We start from the raw sequence: 15,797 nt of genomic DNA, 5'->3' as shown, positions 1-15,797 counted from the left end.
CCTGACTCCTAGTGTTGCATTTGATGGAGCTAAGTCCATGGGAGTGTTGTTCCAATGGGTTGTGAAGGTCACACGGCCAAGTGCCAGAACACCTTGGCCTTGCCCATGACAAAGTGTCATTTAATAACAGATGCAGATTTGACCACCTTTGTATGAAATACAGTGAATAACTCTAAAACAACAATGGCAACAATAAGCATCCGGTTGAAGTGTCATTCTACAATCAGAATGTTCTTGAATTAATATAAAAGGCAGGGATGTAGAAGAACGCAGGTATATGTAAGACCATAACTAGGTAATAATAAAAATTTGCTGATTTATGTTAAGAGAGTTTCCAAACAAGATTAAAAGGCTTATAAAAAAAACAACAAAATCAAGTCTCCTCTAATGTTTTGGTCATTAGCCACTTGACCCTATTGATGCTTCAAAGGTCGAGTAATAAAGAGTTGGTACACTGTGCTTAAAATCTGCATGCCAAAAACTATAATTAGCATGCCAAAAACAACTCTGCAACAGTTACACAACTCACTATTAGACTTCACTAAATATATTCCATATTTCATCAAAAATATGTGATAAAGAGTTGGTACCCTGTGCTTAAAATCTTTGGATGCACAATGTATTCCTTGGGAAATACAAATGGAACAATTCCTTGAGGCAGAGCCGCCTGCATTTTAAGTCATAAGAATACAATAAATTAGTGGCCAAAAATGGGGCAACATGCATCATGGCAATTTATGTTTTAATTTTTCAACCTGAACAATGCTAACATGGAGAAGCGCACCTCGTAATCCAACAACATAAGAAGCCACAACCATCACAAGAGGAGCAAGTATAAATCTTACAGCCATTGAAAAGGCTGTAACAGAGTTGCCACAAGCAATCATCTTGGGTTGCAATGCCATGAACAACCCTATGCATATGTCACCAAATTGTATACTTGAATCACTACTCAAAATAAAAACCACGATACCAATCTACTCAAAATTGAAGAATATATCATCATACCAAGACTAAACATAGCCATTCCAAGCCTAGCATCAGAGTGGATACAGAACAAGCTATTATTGCAGCCATTTCAGTCCCCACCTACCCCAACACAATCAAGTTAACATCAAGTTCTAGACTAAAGCAACAAATCAAATCTAGAAGTAACTATATACCTGAAGGAGACCAAAGACCAAATATGACCAATAAGACTAGAATAAGTGTTTAGATTCCTAATAAGCTTCCTCCAAACCATAATAAGAATGAGCCTGGTCATCACACTGGCAACTGGCATTGCCACAGCCTTTCCACAATCTTTGACATTGTGCTCAGCCATAATATCAGACCCCTATTTGTCCCATTCCCACCATCCCTTTCCTAATTCCTGAAGCTACACTCATTGCAAAACATCACGTCATCGCTAAAAAAATTCAACAAAATCACAAACACTGAAAACAGAGTCAATAAAAATTCTACAAACATTGGTATAGTAAAGATCTTTCACCTGCTGTAGTATTCTTTGACACAAGTGAAGCACTAGAGCTCCAAACAAACATATGCAAGTCCTTATTAGCACCATTACTCCCATTCACCTTTTTCTTCCCCACCATTGGAGACAACAAACCATTAAGCTTAGCACCACCATGGCCTTCATTTTCCTCATCATTGTGAACTATTAATCCAGACATGATTGGACTGGAGATGTGCTGCATAGTCCCCTACCTCCATGTATTGTGTGAAGCCACTAGAACTTGTTTCCCTGTTTTACGGTTCATGAGTTGGCATAATTCCTATTTTGTTAGGTTCTAATTCAATAGGTATTACTTTCGGTCGTAAAGTTTTTGTTATTTAAGCATTTGGAAATATAGTGAATGAGGTGTGCTAAACATTCAAATCAGAAGTTCTTGATTTCCTAGGTTACTTCACTAACATCTAGTATCAGAGCCCAGGTTGAACGTCTAAGTATCCTTGACTCCACAAAATGTCGATTGTTCCACAGTAGGTGGCAAAGGTGAGTGGCGGGGTGTCATTCTGTTTTCCGATGCTGAACCCCTCAAACTATTCGGCATGGGCGGTAAGGATGGAGGCCATCCTTGATGCCCAAGGAACATGGGAGGCTGTGGAACCGGCGGAAGGAGCACAAGTAGATGCAAAGAAGGACGAGGCAGCGTGAGCACATATCCTATTGTTCGTCCCCAAAGACATTTTTCTCCAAATACTAATAAAGAAGACAGCGAAGGACACCTAGGATAGTCTCAAGACAAGGTACCTAGGTGCTGATCGGGTGAAGAACGCCGTCTGCAGACACTAAAGAGCGAGTATGATGCCCTCTGGATGAAGGAGAATGAAACTGTTGATGAGTTCGCTTGCAAACTAAGCGCTATGTTTAGTAAATATTCCATCCTTGGCGGTACACTTGAAGACTCCATCCTTGTCAAGAAGCTACTCGACTCCATCCCTGACAAATATTTCCCCATTGTCACCGGGATCGAGCAGCTCTATGATCTCGAGACCATGGCATTTGAGGAGGTGGTAGGATGGCTAAAAGCATTAGAGGAGCGAGTAACATGGCCACGTAGCAACGCTGATGGCAGCTCTTGCTTACTTAGGCTAAGTGCCAGGCGCGACAGAAGGGGGGTCATCGGCGACACTTCGTCAGGTGAAAAGGGTCGTGGCTCCAGAAATCCTGATCATGCAAGAGGGTGTGGATGGTGGCGTGGTCGCGGCCTCGGTGGCCGTAGTGCGCCACGTCAAGAAAGTACAGGAGGAAGCACTAACGGCACCGTAAGTGGCACTCGTGACAAGAGTCACATAAAATGCTTCAAGTGCAAGAAAATGAACCATTACGCGTCTGAGCGCCATGGAAAGTGGCGCGACGATGAAGCTCATCTCACTCGCATCGTCAACAAAGAGCCTACACTATTACTAACCATGTCCCATGGAGGGGCACGCACTAGGCAAGAGTGGCATGATGCTGCATTGCTCAACGAAGAGAGAACACTGCTAGATAGGCACCACGACAATAAGAAGGAAGAAAATGAAGATCTCTGGTACCTCGACAATGGTGCTAGTAATCACATGAGTGGCCATCGCGTGAAGTTTCAAGAATTAAATGAAGCTGTCATCGGGAGGGTGAGGCTCAGTGACGGGCCAACAGTCCAAATCTTAGGCAAGGGAATAGTTATGTTTACCTACAAGAACGGTGATTAGAAGGCTCTCCAAGAGGTATACTACATTCCAAAACTTTGTAGTAACATTATAAGCCTTAGGCAGATGACCGAAGATGGGAATGAAGTGCTCATGGCGGGAGACACCGAGAAGGTGTTCGATAAGAGCGGGAATCTCCTAATGTCAGTAAAATGGACGCAAAACTGGTTATACCAAATAAACTTGAAGACGATCAAGCCGGTATGTCTTCTAGCAATCATCGAAGATCCAGCATTGCTATGGCATGTTAGGCTCGGTCATGTCAATTTCCATGACTTGAGGCTCTTAGGGGAGAAGGAGATGGAGGTTGGTATGCCACTGCTGATCCACCCGAATTAGCTATGTGAGACGTGTGTAATTGCTAAGCATGCACGTTCACCATTCCCGCATCAGGCAAATTTCAGAGCAGAGAGGCCACTTGAACTTCTCCATGCTGATATATGCGGGCAGATCTCTCCCTGTACACTCGCCAGTAACAAGTACTTTCTCTTGATTGTTGATGATTTCACCCGATAGATGTGGGTGTATATACTTGCAGTAAAGAGTGATGCATTCCACGCATTCAAGAAGTTCAGAACATTGATGGAGAACAAGACAAAACACAAGATCAGAACACTTCGAACGGATCACGGCGGCGAGTTCTTGTCCATGGAGTTCACTCGTTTATGTGAAAATAAAGGCATTAAACAGCATCTCACGGCTCCCTACACACCACAACATAATGGTGTTGTGGAACGATCACTGCTCAATAGTATCTTGGTGCCCACAAGGTTTTGGGGAGAGGCGGTCAGGCATGAAGTTTATTTGCTTAACCGTCTCCCAACCAAAGCACTAGGAACATGCACCCGATTTGAAGCCTGAATGGGGATAAAACCTTGCCTCGTACACCTAAGAGTATTTAGTTGTGTGGTGTATGTAAAGAATACAACTCCTCATATCAAAAAGCTTGATGACGTGAGCTCACCCATGGTATACCCTATGTGTCGAGGTAGGTCGCAAAGCTCATCGCTTATTTGATCTCGTGCCGAGGCAAACTTTAAGTAGAGATGTTGTTTTTCAAAGAAAATCTTGATTGGAAATGAAATGCAGGTGATAACAATGAAGTGGAGTTGCTCGAATTCATTGTCTTTGACACATTCTACTCCGACGATCCACATGTTATAGCGGACACGGGAGGTGCTATGCCATCTTCGGGAGTCACGACACCCACGGTAGAAGCATCAAACTTGTCTACACCACCATCGAGTACCCAGACAACTACCTCATCTCGGATGTCATCTACACTGGACTCCCATGATGGGCCAGTCCGTTTCAGGTCCCTCGTTAACATCTACACCAACCTTGAAGAAGTGGTCGCTTGCAATGAAAAAGAGGGTGAGATGATGATGGTGATGTCTGAAGAGCCATCCTGCTACCGAGAAGCTGCGACCGAGGCCTGCTGGTTTGAAGCAATGGAGAAGGAGTTGGAGTCCATTGAGAAGAACAACACGTGGACCCTAATTGAACTCCCATCAAGTTACAAACCCATCGACCTGAAATGGGTGTATAAATTGAAGAAAGATTCAGATGGACATATAATCAAACACAAAGCAAGGCTGGTGGCTAAAGGTTATGTACAAAGGCAAGGTATCGACTTCGAAGAAGTGTTTGCGCTAGTTGCAAAACTTGACACTGTTTGAGTCATTCTTGCACTTGCCACAAATCGGGGCTGGAAGGTACACCATCTGGATGTGAAATCTGCATTTCTTAACGAGGAGTTTGAAGAAGATGTTTATGTCACTCAACCGGAGGGGTTTGAGATACAAAACCAAAAGCATATGGTGTACAAATTGTCGAAGGCTCTCTACGGATTACGGCAAGCCCACGGGCCTGGAACACCCGACTGGACAGGAGTCTAAAAGGACTCGGTTTAAGTAAATGCACTCAAGAACAGGAAGTATATACTAGAGGAGAAGGAGAGGCAAGTGTGATTGTTGGAGTGTATGTTTATGACCTCATTGTGACAGGAAGCAACACTGAAGAAGTCAAGAGATTCAAGGAGCAAATGATGATGGAATTTGAGATGAGTGACTTGGGACCTCTTTCCTATTACTTAGGGAATGAAGTAGAGCAGCAGAAGGACCAAATACTACTCAAACAATCAGCTTATGCCAAAAAAGTTCTATCTCAATTTGGAATGGCAGATTGCAATGCATCAAAGTACCCAATGGAACCCAAGATGCAATTGCACAAGGACTTGGAAGGCACACCGGCTGATTCCACAGAATATAGATGAATCATTGGCTGTCTTAGATACCTTTTGCATACATGGCCGGACTTGTCATATGCCGTTGGGATGACGAGCAGATATATGGAGAGACCTACAGTCATACATCACAAGGTGGTTAAACAAATTCTGAGATACTTGAGAAGGACAATTCACTCTGGACTCATTTACATGAAGGGACATAAAGAAGTGAGCATTTCTGGGTACTCGGACAACGATTTGGCAGGATACAAGGATGGGAGAAGAAGCACAAGTAGTATGGCTTTCTTCTTCAATGAAAATCTGATATCCTGGAATTCCGAAAAACAAAAAATAGTGGCGTTATCATCATGCGAAGCTGAGTTTGTGGCAGCCACATCAGCAGCTTGCCAGGCCCTTTGGTTGAGGAATCTTGTTAGTGAATTAACCAGGACAGATCTAAAACCAGTGACCCTTTTTGTTGATAACAAATCTGCCATTGATCTCATGAAAACCCTGTATTTCATGGATGAAGCAAGCACATAGAAACAAGATTTCATTTTATCAGAGAATGTGTGGAGAGAGGACAGATTGTGGTAGAATTTGTAAACACCGGTGAACAGTGTGCCGATACACTGATGAAAGCCTTGTTAGGAGTTTGGTGTTTGTGATCTGGATGCATGTCAGGCTTAAGAGGGGGTATGTGACCTATTAATCCAGACATGATTGGACTGGAGCTGTGCTGCACAGTCACCTGCCTCCATGTATTGTGTGAAGCCACTAGAACTTGTTTCCCTGTTTTACGGTTCATGAGTTGGCATAATTCCTATTTTGGTCGGTTCTAATTCCATAGGTTTTACTTTCGTCTGTAAAGTTTTGTTATTTAAGCATCTGGAAATATAGTGAATGAGGTGTACTAAACATTCAAATCAAAAGTTCTTGATTTCATGGGTTATTTCTCTAACAATCATTACCAACCAAAGAGAAAAATTCATTGTGATTAAAGCTAGACTCTCTTAGAGTTGGATTTCTAGATAATTGCAACAAGTAAATCTCCACATTGGTTAAGTTTAACGCTCTTGGAGTCAGAGACTTGCGAGAGAAAATCTCTGACCTCAAGCTCAGCTGACTTCATGAATAATATTATAATCATCTTTGAAGGAAACAATAGACGCAGCGTTGTCCGGGAAGTATTCACTAATGAGAAACCGAGCTCCACGGTACTCAAACAAGAAGAGCAAAAGAGTATACCAAATGATGCATTAGAGTACAACTATTTGGACCATTAAACTACCAGAGAAAGCACCATACATGCCTTTCCGAAGAGAATGCCCATGACAAGAGTGTTGGGGAGAGTGGAGAGGGAGAAGAGAGTGATAATCCATTCTAAAGAACCTTTGGAGCTGGTTTTGGCCCAGATAGAGAGAACGGTGAGAAGTATGAGTTTCTGAAGAGTGTTAGCAGCTATAAAGTGGAAGTTCATGGAGTAAGGGTTATTAGTGGATATGAAGTGGAAGGAGAGTAGTGGAACAAGAAAGAGTGCAACAAACCAGTTGAACCAGGAGCACTGGTCTAGTGTGCAAATCTGTCACCATTTCACTGAAGCATAGGCAAGTCTCATGGCCATGTACAATGGCACCACTATCATAAAAACATGGTACAAGACTAAAACATGGCACCACTGCTATGTGCCAAACTACCTTTTGTGTCTAACATAATTAGTTTGATTATCTTGGCTATGTTTTTAATCTCACCTACTCATGATCAATAGGATACTAATTTGTTTACTTTGGAAAGAATGAACTTCTTTTTTTGGCGATCACTCACATCTGTTATTTACTTGACACCACTACTGTGTGCCAAACTACCTTTTGTTTCTAACACAATTAGTTTGATTATCTTGGCTAAGTTTTTAAATCTCACCTACTCATAGTCAATAGGATACTAACTTGTTTACTTTGGAAAGAATGAACTTCTTTTTGGTGATCACTCACATATGTTATTTACTTAACACCACTGCTGTGCGCCAAACTACCTTTTGTGTCTAACACAATTAGTTTGATTATCTTGGCTAAGTTTTTTAATCTCACCTAGTCATGATCAATAGTATACTAACTTGTTTACTTTGGAAAGAATGAACTTCTTTTTGGTGATCACTCACATATGTTATTTACTTAACACCACTGTTGTGCACCAAATTACCTTTTGTGTCTAACAATTAGTTTGATTATCTTGGCTAAGTTTTTTAATCTCACCTAGTCATGATCAATAGGATACTAACTTGTTTACTTTGGAAAGAATGAACTTCTTTTTGGCGATCACTCACATATGTTATTTACTTGACACCACTACTATGCGCCAAACTACCTTTTGTGTCTAACATAATTAGTTTGATTATCTTGGCTAAGTTTTTTAACCGCACTTTAATGTTGACCCTACAAAAGAGTAAATTAAGTCTAACTACTTAATAACATGCTAGATGTCACAAGCATATTGTGATCATAATACATCAGGTCCAAGGTCTATTCATATAATCATAACCAATAATTCTGGTCAAAGAGTAAAACAAATGTGTTATGTTTGAATACACTAAATCTCATCGATGTATTTATGACATATGCACCCACTATCCTATAGTATTCAACTAATATTTTTTGTTAAAATATATGTCATATAAATTCTTATGAATCCGTAATGCCAATTAAATGTTCTTTAATTTGTGAACTATTTAAGAGTAAAATATTTAACTTAATACACAAGAACTATAATGTTTAGATTTAATTAAAATATCATCACAAAATTTATATGAACATCAAAACCAATGAAATGCCTTAAGACAAATATCCTCGCTGGCATTCGAGGGCATAATAGTAACAATTGGGACCTCCAAAAGCACAACATTTCCTTCAGAGAGTTCGGAATACTTGAAGCCTTGAAGACCCTGGTCAGAAAGATCCATATTTTCTTAATGAAGGGATAATGGATAAATATATGACCTTGGTCGAAAGGCACAGGCAGTACGTGGTGGTAGGAAGTCACATTTTCAAGACGCTAGATTTTTCAAGGTAAGAATTAGGTTGTCCCAAGCAAGCCAATTAAATAGATTGACTGTTTGGGGGTAGGCATCTTTCTAAATTTTTGTGTCACTTGATAACAAACATCTCCATCGTTTAGGAAGCCATAAAAGGATTCAACTGTGAACCTACCATTAGTTGTCAAGTTCCATTATTTTTTATCGTTAAAGGCTTGTTATTGTAATGAAAGAGGAATATTTTTTATGGTTTTGAGGATATATGGTTTCTCTAGCTAAAAAAAGAGATAAATCATTAACATGTTAACTCACCATGGCAAATTATCATTTCATTTAAAAGCCAGCTCATATGACTGACACACCCCTTGCGAGTGTGTACCGCAAGTGCACGGGTTGTCGAAGTAATAAAGTACCCTTGTGAGTGGGTAGTCGTATCCACTGGGAATAATGCTCAGAAGCACAAGAATTGTTGTTTAACTATAGTGAAGATTATTTAAGAGTAGTGTGAACAATATCAATGCAAATAGAAATAAAGTAAAGAAGAAAGAAAGAGATACAATAGAAGTAAGGAGAGGCAATCGATGTAAGATGGGGCACCCGGGCAATGCTCACCATAGGACTATTGTTTCAAATGCAAGACTAATCATTATGCCTCTTAACAGATGTTTAATAAGTCATAGGAATCCTAAAACACACGGTCCCAAACCTAAAGTCAATCGTGACTAACTCTACACTATGCCCCAGCGAAAAGGAATACTCTCGATGCCTCACACTGCCTGGGGTTGCAAAAAGCTCTGGGGATTCCAAGTGATAAACCCTATTCCCTAATATAGATCTAACCCTTTGGTCCAGGCAAAAGACACCTAGTCACGATTAAATCCCAGCACTAAGGATTACTTCAACGCTTCACTCGCTACTCGCAGCAACTAAGCCCCAGTGGAGTTTGTCTCTTAGCCCTCGAAAGTGACCTCCCCATGCATCGTTATGAAAATTCTGAAATAATCTTAGGTTTTAACTCATTAGGGCTAACATAGAATTTACCATTTATCCTTAGCACTCCATTAGTGAAAGAGATGTGACTACCTTCTGATGATTAAAGTGTAGCTCTGGCTATTAATTCTACAGCTTTAGGATCCCCTTCATAACTGGCCCTAATTTCAAGCATCCACTTGGGTGTGATACAAGAAAGTTCACATACTGATAATTCTTCCTTTTGGCGGGATAAGGTATTGGCCACAACATTAGAAGACCCTTTCTTATACTGAATTTCAAATTCAAAACCCATCAGTCTACTTAATTACTTTTGTTGTATAATGGTAGACAACCTTGGTTCCACAAAAAAATTAAGCTCTAATGATCTTTCTTTATAATGAACTTGTGACCCAACAAATAAGGCCTCCACTTATTAACATCTTGCAAAATTGCCATAAGTTCTCTCTCATGGGTTGAGAGTACCAAATGTCGGTTAGCTAATAATTGACTCATGTAAGCCAATGGCCTGCCGTCCTGCATCAAAACTGCCCAAACCAGTCCCACTTGCATCAATCTCAATAACAAAAGGCTTAGTAAAATCTGGGAGGCCTAAATTAGGAGTTGAACTCATGGTCTGCTTCATATGTTGAAATGATGGGTATCCTTTAATAACTAATTCAAAGGTCTGCTATGATTCCCATATCCTTTCACAAACTTCCTATAATACCCTGTAAGGCCCAAGAAGCCTCTCAAACCTTTAATGCTTTTGGGAGTCGGCCAATCTAACATGGCCTAAACTTTAGTTTTATCAGTTGAGACTCCATCTATGGATATGATATGCCCTAAATACTCAATATGGCTCTGACCAAAGCTACACTTGGACTTCTTAGAAAAACGTTTATGATCCCTCGAGACTTGCAAAACCGTCTGCAAATGGATAAGATGATCCTTCCAACATCAACTATAAACCAAGATATTATCAAAGAAAACTAAAACAAGTTTTCTTAGGAAAGGTTGAAATATTGAGTTGATAAGTGTTTGGAAGGTTGCTGGGGCATTCGTTAAGCTGAATGGCATCACCTTGAACTCATAGTAGCCCATATGAGTTCTAAAAGCAGTTTTAAATATGTCTTGTGGTTGAACCTAAATTTGATGGTACCCCAATCGGAGATCCAATTTAGAATAAAAAAGAGCCCCATGTAGCTCATTCTAGAGTTCATCAACTAAAAAAAGGTATATGAAACTTATCCTTTATAGTCAATCAGTTCAACTCCCTGTACTCAACACAAAAGCACCATAATATATATTTTTAGTTTACTAATAGAACTAGGGAGGCAAAGGGACTATTGCTCAATTGTATCACCCTATTGACTAGTACCTCCTTGCTTCTAAATGAATGGATAACTGTAGGCTCTGAACTTAAATGGTTCCACACCAAACCTTAAAGGAATTTGATGATCATAAGTCCGGAGAAGGGTTAAACCCTTGGGTTCTATCGACATATCCAAAAACTGATATAGAAGAGATATAAGCTCTAGATCTTTAGACAAGTCACTAGCACTATCAGTTTTCACTACTGTAATGAAGCCCACAGCTGCAATCTCCTGATGGTCACACTATTACAAATGGATAGTTGATATCCTGCTAACTTTAGGAATAAAACTTGTGTTGCCTCCCTGTATCTTAATAGCCTCACCCTTGTAATCAAGTAATAGTGTCTTGGACTTGAAGTTGCATGTTACATCCATCTTCTCCACCCAATCCAAGCCTAGCAATGCATCATAACCATCCACTGGTACCACTCTCAAGTCAGCAGTGAAATCATAACTCTTGATGTTAAAGGCAAAATTCTTACACATTTTGTCGACTGGCTCATGATCTCCATTATAGGAAACTGCAAGAACCTTAGTTCTTTGGTCTAGTTTAAATTGTATTTTGTGGGTGACAACGCCCCTTGCGTGTGACCCACAAGTGCACTGGTTTGTCGAGCAATAAATCCCAGGTGAGTGGGGTATCGTATCCACAGAGAGTAGGGAGTAAAAATACTTAAATTGCTACTTAACCAAATGAAAGTGAACAATGATAATGTTGATAAAATGTAATGATAATAAAGATAAAAAGAAACAAGAATGAAAGGCCAAAGTAAGTGAGAGGTAAGGCAATCGATAGAAGTGGGGTACTCGGGCAATGCTCCCCCAAGGATTAATGTTTCAAGTGCAAGACCAACTATTATACTTCTAATCAATACTCAATGAGTCGTGGAAATCCTTAAACACATGGTCCCAAATCTAAGGTCAACCGTGACTAACTCTATACTATGTTCCAGCGGAAAAATCACTGAGTCTCAACACCTCACACTGTGTAAACTTGCATGGAGTTCTAGGGAAACCAAGTGATAAACCCTCTTCCTATGTATAGACCTAACCCTTTGGTCCGGGCGAAAAGCCCCTAGTCACAAGGAAATAGAGGTAGGATAAATCGCATCGGAGGGGAAAGGGGACGCTCCGCTACCTCTCGACTCACCCTCTCAACCCTCTCCAATCAAGCAATGCCTAACCCTCGTAGTGTGTTACCCATCTACAATGGTTACCAAGATGGACTCTCAACCCTAGTGTCACTCTAGGGGAGAAATCATTCCACAAGAACTCAAGATTTGAACTCAATTGAAACATTAATTAAGGAAAACATAATAAAAGATCAATGAAACAATAACATCCTAGGGTTTACAAAATCCAAGGACTCACTAGGGGGTTTAGCTCTCCATGGAGCACAATACAATCAATAATTAAATCGAAAGTAAAAACAAGTGTTCCATAAGAAAATACCCTCGGTAGTCATGTCGATGGACTTGTGGAGTAGCCAAGGCTTCTCCAAAGGTCCCCTTGTCCGGCCTAGAGCACACCTCGCCGGATCTATGTCGACGAAAGCTCACCTAATAAACTTCTTCCAAGTCAATCACGGTGTCGAATCCCTTAAACCACTCCAAAGACTTACCAAAAGGGTCCCCAAACCCGACCCGACGGCTTCCCAAATGATGGAGAAAAGTGGAAGAGAAGAGGGGAAAAAGATTCCTAAAATTGAGCTAAATCGCGGCTTTAATAGGGCTGGAATCGGGAATCCACACACCCCTGTCGATTCTTCCCACAAGCCTGTGGAATTTCCACATGCCCGTTGGATTCTCTAGAAATCTGTTTTCTGGCCAGCTGTGAACATGAACTGCTACAGTACTTTGCTATAGTACCCTTCTACAGTACTTTGCCAAAATACTCCCAATTCCACACTTTTCATCGAGGCAACATAAACGGGCACACGTTTATGCCGTAGATCGCAACTCTTCTTCAATCAAAGGTTTTGTTAGTGAAGATCTTGCTATTAATGCACAAGTCAGGATATGCGAATGTGACTGCCTTCGTGCCCCTACGACTTGCTGTAATAGTTTGAGTACATGGAGGTTGGCACAAATTCACTCATCATACCCCATTTGTGTCTTCGTGTTTGTTCCTTGTAAGATTCAACCAATTAGTGTGCTCACGATCTACTTTTTGGCTTCTTTTTCTTAATACTTAGCTTTCACAACAATACATGCATAAAAAGTAACACAAATGAACAAGTATTAGCGCTAAAAACCCCGATAAAAGTAATGCTCATCATAAGGAAAAGAACACTTCGCATTCTTATCACACAAGCACTTATCAAACTCCCCACACTTAAGCTTTTTGCTTGTCCTCAAGCAAAGAAATACACATTGAAGCATAGAAGAAGGAAATATTGAAAGTGCTCGGCCTTAGGTTTACCAAAACATGCAAGGAGAGCATTCTACAAATAAGGGAAATTTCAACACTAAATACGAAAAACAATGCTTTAGCCAAAAACTCGAATAAAAAAGAACAACAAACCCGAAATCCTGTAAGTGTGTGTAAACTCACTCAATTCAACCCAAAGTATATTCCTAAAAAGTCCTAAGTATAAGGGACTTATTTATCTACAAAAAAACATTACCAAATAAAAAAAGATGGTAGTAGCTTCACACATTCTCTAAGGTAGCCCCTTTCCCCAAGCGGCCGCTAAGGTGTCTTTCACACTTTCGAGGTGGTAGTTCTTTCTACCGGGTGGTAGCTTTCACTCATCCCATGAGATAGCTCTTTCTCTCATTAGGGCATAACTAGTGTCTGACTTATGAGAGTAGCTACATACAACATAGGTGGTAGCTCTTTCCACCCCTAATGCACAAACAACATATAAATTTTTTTTAGCAGAATTAACAAAAAAAGTAACACTAACTAGTCCTTTTAACATTAAACATGAGTTTCCAAAAGAGTTTAAAGAGCGAGTAGTGCAACAAGTGTCATTCGGGACAAAAAAATTCCTACAAATTCAAGCAAAAACTGGAGCATGAAGACATTCAATGTTAAAATTTCTCCTAAACTCAAGAATACAATCATTGCAACTAAGGTGAACCGCCTGGTTATGTGAGAATGTATGTCAATCAAAACTTATATAAAAGATGTGTGCAACGTGAACTCCCCCACACACTTAAGTTATACATTGTCCCCAATGTACACATGCAAGCTCACTAATAATGTATATCAATCGAGAATATATTTGGGAGAAGCAATCGAATAATACTCCCCGACTCCTAGTCTTGCATTTGATGGAGCTAAATCCTTGGGAGTGATGTTCCAATGGGTTGTGAAGACACACGGGCAAGTGCTAAAAACACCTTGGCCGTGTCCATAACTAGTTCTCGATTCCCATACTGACAGACCATCTGCACGCATACACGAGGAGGTTCAGTGAAGCTCAATAAAAACAAAAAAACAACTCGAGTATATAAAAGATAGAGCAATGAATACAACTCGAGAAAAAAAAATGAAAATAAAAGACATACTCAGAAGGAAAATCATTTCTGAGTAGTGCAACTCTAACATCAATACAAAATAAGATAATAAAAAAGAAATAAAGAACGACGCATCAAGTGTCGGTGTCACGCTCTGGCTCTGTTGCTGTGGGATAATCAAAAGTTGCCAGTGGATCTGGTGATGGTGAAGCCGTAGGGGTCCGAGGTCTTAGAATAAATGATGGGATAACGTCTCGCTCAAGAATCTGTAGCGCGGACCTAAGCAATCTCTGTCCATAGCCCCCCCACCGCACTCTCGAGTCTCTCAAAATGATCATAGGCTCGAGACGGTGAAAACATATGTACTGGGGGTGGCTCCTCTGTTACAGGAGGTACCTCGGTCTCCACCAGTGTCGACTGAGGCTCGGGAGCAAGCTGAGAACTCTTGATAATATCATTATCTCCCTCTCCTACCTCCGGGGTAGATATAATCAGAACATACGCTCTGTCTTTGGACTCGCGAACTATCCTCATCGCCCTCGGCGTCCCTATGCCCAAGGGAGCGGGATATACTCGCCTTCTCAGTCCCTCGAATTGCGTCCAGAAAACCCATGCCTATGACTAGTCTCGTGATATATGGGCCTAAGAAAATGACTCCTGCTCAGACATACTGGCTCTAGTAGCGCATTTACTCAGCCAGAATGTGCCCCAAATAAATTGTCTCTCTCTGCACCATGGAGTACTGGTATAGTAGCTCCCATGCGCTCCCGATACTCACTGTGCTATCACCACGCCCGTCCACTGATCTGCTAAGAACAATGTGGATGTATCTGTATGCTGGCCGAGAAAGGCACGTAGCCTTGGACACTCCCGGCTCATACGCCCCTCCCACAAAGTGTCCTATACGCCCTCTAGGGAGTCAGACTGTTGGGATAATCTGTGGGTAATCGATCATACTCCTCTGTATACATGTAAACCTCATCATACAAGCCCAGATAGATGGAGAACTGCGTAACACTCATGTTGTGATGATGCCTGAGTGCTCTAAACTGTATAACATCAACACTATCGAAGCTCGAGTAAGATCGGTCAAACTCAAAGGATGAAAGCACCTCCAAAGTGAGCTGACGAAGAGCTGGCTCTTGGATAGACAATAGACGCCTCCGACTACCCACAAACAACATCTCTTCGACCTCATCTACCATGTCTTCCATCGATCGAACTTCCCGATAATGCTCATGTCCAGTGAATCGGGTTTGACCAAACTCGAGCTTAGACGAGCCTCTCAAACCGAGCCTGATGCTTGGGAATAGCAAACTCCATGTGATCTAACGCAGAGGAATGCTCACGCGGACGCTTGTCAGCTTGCTTTTTCGACCAGGGAGCCATTCCTGTAATGTTTTAGAAGAAATTTGATCAAGAATACTCACAGGTTAATGTTGCAAAAATCCACACGGTCGTGTGGAATTTCCACACGACCGTGTGGATCCATGGGGCATGAAAAAAATGCACGGCCGCATGCTAAAAACTCACAAATA

The 15,797-nt window shown here is 41.0% G+C and overlaps 1 pseudogene; it reads right to left on the bottom strand.

Moving 5' to 3' along the window:
• Positions 1 to 413: 413 nt before the first annotated feature.
• LOC120265090 lies at positions 414 to 14,793 on the bottom strand (annotated as a pseudogene).
• Between the last annotated feature and the right edge of the window lie 1,004 nt (positions 14,794 to 15,797).

The sequence above is a fragment of the Dioscorea cayenensis genome, chromosome 7, assembly GCF_009730915.1.
Source record: "Dioscorea cayenensis subsp. rotundata cultivar TDr96_F1 chromosome 7, TDr96_F1_v2_PseudoChromosome.rev07_lg8_w22 25.fasta, whole genome shotgun sequence".
NCBI classification, from domain to species: domain Eukaryota; kingdom Viridiplantae; phylum Streptophyta; class Magnoliopsida; order Dioscoreales; family Dioscoreaceae; genus Dioscorea; species Dioscorea cayenensis.
This window is presented reverse-complemented; position numbering and strand designations above follow the sequence as displayed.